Genomic DNA, 7,480 nt, shown 5'->3' with positions numbered 1-7,480 from the left:
TTTTACTAAGATCAAACACATTCAGTCAGTGGATAACCTCACAACACAGGGAGGCAAATGAACAGTTCTAAATTCCCTAGAATAAAATGAGGTTTTAATTTCAAATATTTTAAGTGCATGCAGCATACTGGGTGGTGGGGGGGTGGGGAACTATTGTGCATGAAGAAAAGTATTTTGATATTGAAAAATGTTTTGTATGTTTTCTTAAAGACACATACTTTCATATGAAAATATCAGATTAGCAATCTTCTCTAAAGGCCAGAACTCTACAATACTATTGTTAGTTTTCTGGCTTTTCACATAAATTTTTAAATGTCTCCCCAAAAGAAAACAAAAGTGAGGAAGTTTTTTGAAGTGGAACATTTGAACAGTTGTTCACCCATACTACTTTTATGGTCCTCTCCTTTTTTATTCTTAACTTAGAGAAAAATTATACTTAAAAAATTTACCAAGTAAACAAACTTGAGTAAGAAATCTAAAAACATGTGAACAGGAGCCAGACGTGTAGGTGAAATTCATCTTAAACCATTTGATTCACACGTGTTCTTTCTCTGACAAGACAAGACAAGCCAAACAGCATTCCTCAGTTTTTCCTTTTGTTGTTTGCCAGTTAATTTTTATTCACTGGAAATGCCAATTTTCCACATGCTATTCAATGTGGTGTGCTTGTTTGAAAAGAAGCAAAGCAAAAGAACTACAGATGCTGAGGACTTAACTCATTCCTCCCTTCTTTGCTCTCCTCCACAACAAGTCCTCTTTCTTCCCAACTTAGTGAGAAACAAAAGCAGACTCATTCAACTTCAAAACTTGAACCCATGCCAGGTGAAATATTTTAGCAAGGCTTATCCTGCGCTGGGTCACACTGTATAGGTGGGCCTCATTAAGTGGTTTTTGTTGGCTACTCATTTATTATGACTTTGCAGTCACACCCTCAGTGCCAAAGTGCAGCTCTGCAAAGTGTGTGGGGGGGGGTTGGGGGGAGTTGTGTGTGCTTTGTTTCAGAATGCAGAGCTAAAGAAAATATGTAGTTTTAGAAATTTGGGAAACTCATTATTTCAGAATACATTTAATCTACAATGAACCCTTACTCACATTGGTCTTTACCATGTACACCTGAGAGTCAGCAGCTTTTGCACCTCCTTCATTTTTTCCTAATAAGTAAACTGGGCAGGGGCTGGGGAGAGCTCGACCACTTGCTTCAGTACAGGTTAGAAAGTCAAGAAAAAAAAGAGTACAAACAAAACTTGCATCTTGAATTCTTTTGCCTACATCACCAGACAAGTTCCTGCCTGGGGAAACATGACAAAGTAATGCAAATACTGCATCCAGAAATTCTTACAGGAGGTGCAACGGCTCTCTAGAGTGACTTAACATACAGGGAAGGATCCCTTTACCCAGACTTGGCACAGAGTAGGAGCAACGAGCAGAATGCATTAAACCAATACGATTCAGCTCATTTGTTAATGAAAAGAGCCTAAATAAAACTCTGGAATCCAAACCATCTTGTAACTTGTAGATGATTAATAGCAGATGAAATCCAAATATATTGGGATATAAACATGTTCCATAGATTTCTAGTGGTGTTATGTTGATAGGGAAGAATAATGCTTGGTTATTGCCATCATATACTCTGTAGCATTTTAGAACTGTATCATGTCTTCAGGATTAGCTGGTTCAACTCCTTCATTTTACAGATGAAGAAACTGAGGCCCAGGAGGATTAAGTGATTTATCAAAAATCGATCACATGGCTAGTTAACAGTAAGAGTGGGTTTTACATGGTCCTCCAGACAGTCAACTTACCGAATGTTAGGGTCTCCCTTTTACATGAAAAGAACTTTTATTACCGATGTAAGAAAAGAGAAAATATATGTCCTTACCTTTAAAGATAGAAAAATGAAGGAGTTAGACAAGTATAAAGTTAACTGTAATGCAAAACAAATGAAGTATAAACTTTAGTGGGGTTCAAAGGATATAGGGAGGAGAAATTGTTAACAATTTTTTGCTATTCTACGCAGTAATCATTCCTTTCTCACAATTATAATAGGACAATGACCTGAAAAGGACCTCAGAAAATCCACTGAGTTCATCAGGTAGCTATCCAAATAAAGGGTGACCAACTTATGCCTTAGGATGTACAATTCTTCTGATTATGGGATATACTCCTTGAAGCAAGAGGGATAAAATTGATATTACAATAAAAGAGTACTCTGTTTTAAAGTATTGTGTTAAAAATATGAAATGAGAACAATGTGAAGAAATATCACTACTTTCAAAGCAACAAATAATTTTTTTTTCTCTTAGCAATAAAAAATATTGCATGATATAGCTCTTTGGTGATTCTACACTCTATTTTTATTTATTATATTGGTCACCTTTGCACTAAATCTTATGACTTATGACCTTAAAAATATCTTACATACATTAACATAATATAATCCCTGAGACTTTTATAGGGTCATTTTTGCAAAGTATTATGACCAGTTTACATGTACCTGTTTTTTTTACCCCTGTAAATTTAGAATTCTCTACATATTTCATAAGAAAATCCCAAACTCTGTACTTGAAGTCATCAACAGAGATGGTGAATGGAAATCATCTTTACAGGAAAGTATCTTTCCTAAGAAGAACATCATTATTGAATCCGACATAATTTAATACTGGATAGTTCACCTTTAGGTAAGATACTTGATTTAAACATTTATTCAAATAAAAGGACTATGGTTAAGAACACTTTTCCTGACTTGGTTTTAAAAACATGTCTTAATTATATATTGAATACTCATTGAAGATCTAGCCCTCCGAGCACTAGAAAGTATATAGAATAGTTGAGAAAGAAAACACTAATGTCACCCTTAAGAAATTTATTACCTAATGGAGAAGATATTACAATGAATGTATAATCAATATGAGTCATGTGCAAGAGTTGACCCAAACATTGTTAGAAGTTGGAAATACCTGGGAAGAGGTTAGTCAGTCCTGTCCAGATACAGATCAACGTTAAGGACCAGTAAAAACCAAGGTAACCAGTTTAAAGGGGAAGAAAATAATCTACTATTATTAATACAAATGTGAAATGAACTTCAACAAACATCAATTTAAACATTCACAAAGTTAGTTAGTAGAGATATATCCTTAATCTTGTACATTAAGTAATGGTCAACAATGGCTTCATCTTTTAGTGTTTAGTATTCTTTTTCTTCACATGTCAAAGTACTGTGAACAATGCAAACTCCTAACAAAAATAACTTCTCACAAAAGGGGATTAAAATGCATCTGCCACCACTGAGGTGAGAGCAAGCATCTCACCCGAGGGAAGATACAGCCACCAAAGCAAATGTGTGGAAAGGGCACAGGCCACATTGTGCAAAGCACATTAGAGGGAAGCAAGCTCTTCAAGAAATCAAATGGCAAAGACGCCATCCTCAAAGACTGTATGTTGAAGAAAACCTAGAAAGAAGTAGGAATTCGGTAATACAAGCCAGAAGCAAAATTTGGACATCTCAGCATGAATTGGCCAATACAGAATAATATAAAACCCACATTCAAAGGACTCATATTAGATTCTATGACACTGTTCTTGGCCATACTGATTCTGGGTAAAAGTTCTCACTAATTCCTTAGAAAAGAAGAACAGGCATTGGAATTCTGGTGCCCATCGTGCATAATTAAAATAACTAACATAATGAAATTCCAGTTGGTTTATAACGTGTCACCTTTTTCTCCAGGACTTAGTATCATTTGACCATGTGGCTTACTAAGGTGGATAAAAGTAAAGCCTCTAAGACAGCACTAGTTGAGCTTTTTAGTAAAATATAGTGTTAAAAAGAGGGTAGTTCCATTACTTGTGAAATAATTACTTTTTGAGAATTTGACACACATGCCTCATTGGAAATTTTCCCACTCCCAGGGTTGAACCCTGTTTGGTCTAAAGGTGGGTATGTGACTTAAAAAGTTTCAATCTGGGTGAATCTCAGAACTCTTGCTTCAAATGCCAGGATAGAAGAATCTTATCTTCCTCTGGACCTTATGGTATGTACAAAGGAATCCAAGGGCAGTGACATTTATTTTGCCCCCATGAGACATTTTTATAGTCCAAGGTTGGACCCAACACATAGAGGAAAGCAAACTTCAGGAAATCATGGGAGCTTCTGGATTTAGCTAACCCTGAAGCCAACCCTATCATGGATTTACAGTTAAGCCAGTCCATTTCTTTCTTTTGAAGCCATTTACTATACTTGCAACTGGCATTCTGAATAATACAGCCCTACAACTTTGTGTGAAGTGTAAACTTTGTAGCCTTGCTCCAGGCTTAGCAACCTTGTTCCTTTCTATTTCTCTTGCTTCCTGACCAGTCACCTTCTCATACTCACCCTTTTCTCCAGCTATAAAGTACCCCTGGCAGTTCCCTGAACACATCATGCTATTTCAGATCTTTGCATCTTTGTCTGTATCTGTCCCTCTCCTAGGGATGTCCTTGTCCCCTTTCTTGGCCTATCTAATTCTATTTATTCTCCAAAACATCTTTCCTATGTGATGCCTCTAAGAAGATTTTTCTGGACCATCTCCCACCTGACTTAGATGCCCCTCCTATGTGTGTATATGGTTTACCTTTATCATGGTACTTATATTGTAATTGCTTCCTCCCAACTGGACTAGAAACTTTCCCAAAGGGAGGATTTGTGTATTATTTTCTTTTTTCTTTTATTTTTTCATCATCAGTACCTAAACTGAAACTTGATGTTCAAATGTTGGCTGAATTAATAAATGTGTTAGACAACAAAAGATAAATAACAAACCTAATTCCAGCTTAGGACAATGTTATTGTCTTTTATTTTTGTTTACTTTTTGTTTTGTTTTGTTTTAGATTTTTATGTAAGAGCCAGCAAACCTAATGGATTTTAATTACTTGGAATGTTTTCTAGTCTTTGCTACAGTTGATTAACCCACTATTAGATAGGTAACCAGATAGCAAACCTAACTGCACATGAGTTACCTTCTCTGGTAACCAGAGAGAAAATAAGCAAGAGAGATCCAATGGATCAGTTAAAATCCACCATCACTACTTGAAAATTCTCATGATTTACATGATGATGTCATGCTTATTTAGACTGAGTACCCAGATGTAAAATGAGAAGAAGAGGAATTTGAAGGGTAATTATGGTAAACAGCTTTGTATTCATTGGTATGGTAAATGATTTTGTATTCATAGACTTTTTAAGGTTTCTAGAAAAGATTACCTTCACTAAAAGCTTCCAAAGCATCATCCTATATTTCAGACATGACCTGGAGATTTAGCAGCACTCATGGATAACATCAGTATCATTTCAGAAATGGTTGGCGCTCAAAACCTATGTTCTCTTAGAGATTCAGTGATGTCTTTTCAGAAAAGATACAGAATAGAGGAAAATTCTTAGTGAACTTTTTTTTTTTTTTCCAAACAGGGAAGCTTGCCAAATTTGCCTCTGCATATTCTAAAGTTGGTTTTGGCATGTTTGTTATCAGACATCTAAGTGTCAGTCAGGGTCTTTCCTCACAGGAAACAGATGGCCCACTCACATCAGAGTAACTTAAGGAATGTTCATTTACAAAGGGACTAATGACCAAGGTGTGAATGGAATTTATTAAACAACTGGATCATGCAGGGACCTGGGACCACCCACAGCAGAGCTCTTACTCCCCTCCCCTACCCCATTCATGTCCTGAGACCTAAGAGGAGGACTCACCAAGGAAGTGATGAGAACAGAAGACCACCTGGGGAGGAGCAGGGATTTTTCCACTGAGAATATAGCCAGCCCTACGTCACTTCGCCAGAAAGAAGCCAAGGAAGTAAGTTCCCTGCCATCACTCTCTTCCCTACTTCCTACCTTATGCTAGGCTCCCCACTGACCTGAAGTCAGAGGGTATGGGAGGCTTTTTGCTTTAGTACAAAAAGAGTCAGCCCTTTTTGCCTCTCGGCACCCGGTGTTGTCTTTGTCTGGGTGGAAAGCCTTTATCTGCAACCAGCAAGAACAAAATCTCATCAGCTATTGCATCATCATGGGGTAACATTAATTATCATATTCCTTCCCAAAGTCTAAAATTTTAGCTATTTCTGCTATTCTTTTTTTTTTTTTTTTTGCGGTACGCGGGCCTCTCACTGTTGTGGCCTCTCCCGTTGCGGAGCACAGGCTCCGGACATGCAGGATCAGCGGCCATGGCTCACAGGCCCAGCTGCTCTGCGGCATGTGGGATCTTCCCGGACCGGGGCACGAACCCGCGTCCCCTGCATCGGCAGGCAGACTCTCAACCACTGCACCACAAGGGAAGCCCTCTGCTATTCTTCATATAGGAACTAATGGGGAAAAGAGTAGAAAAGAAAAATAAAGGAATACCATAAGATGCAGCATCTGAATTTTCCCTCTGAAGCCGGTCACTAGGCATAAACTGATTATCATAACTGCCTACTTTCACCATCCAATTCCATGTTCCACTGGAGGGTATGAGTGTGAAGAGAGTCAATATTTGGTGTGAGGTAAGTGTTCAAGAGAATTTGGAGATTCATAGTTCTTAACTTCATCATTATCTTCCAAAATAACACATCCAATGCGGCATGGTTCTGTTGTTTCCTGATAATTGCCTTTCTCTTAGCATAATAGAGATGGAGGGTCTGATTTATAATTAGTGCTGTGACTCTACGACCTTTACAATCAGGTTGTGAGCTTGGTTGTCAGCTATATCTTCTGAGTGACTATAGGAGAGAAGGGTTCCTTCAAAGCGACTCAGGAAACCTTCTGACTCCCTGTACACATTTGTAATTACATGTTCATAGTTTTAATTATCTTTTTCCCTATCGATATTGTCAGTGAAAAAAAATGTTGCCTGCCATATCAGTAAATAAGGGATGTTGCAGCCATCAAGCTATCACACTACAGCCACTCCTAATGATATATCCTGAGGAGACTCAGGATGAGAAATCACAGGATACTGGCCCCAGATAGCTGAGGTGCATGTCAAAGGAATGATTTCATTGAACCCTGGCTCTTGCATCTTCCCATGCATAGAAAAGTGCCAAATTCCTTAACTTGAGATATCTGGTTTTCTTTAAAAAACAGTAACCCTTTAAAAAAATTTTTTTTTAGGGACTTCCCTGGTGGTCCAGTGGGTAAGACTCCACACTCCCGATGCAGGGGGCCTGGGTTTGACCCCTGGTCAGGGAACTAGATCCTGCATGCATGCCGCAACTAAGAGTTCACATGCCACAACTAAGAAGGCCGCAGGCTGCAACTAAAGATCCCACATGTTGCAACTAAGACCTGATGCAACTATGGAGAACAGTATGGAGGTTCCTTAAAAAACTAAAACTAGAACTACCATATGACCCAGCAATCCCACTACTGGTCATATACCCTGAGAAAACCATAATTCAAAGAGTCATGTACCACAATGTTCATTGCAGCACTATTTACAATAGCCAGGACATGGAAGCAACCTAAACATTC

This window comes from Hyperoodon ampullatus, assembly GCF_949752795.1.
Source record: "Hyperoodon ampullatus genome assembly, chromosome: 12".
NCBI lineage: Eukaryota > Metazoa > Chordata > Mammalia > Artiodactyla > Ziphiidae > Hyperoodon > Hyperoodon ampullatus.
Note: the sequence above shows the minus strand (reverse complement) of the source record.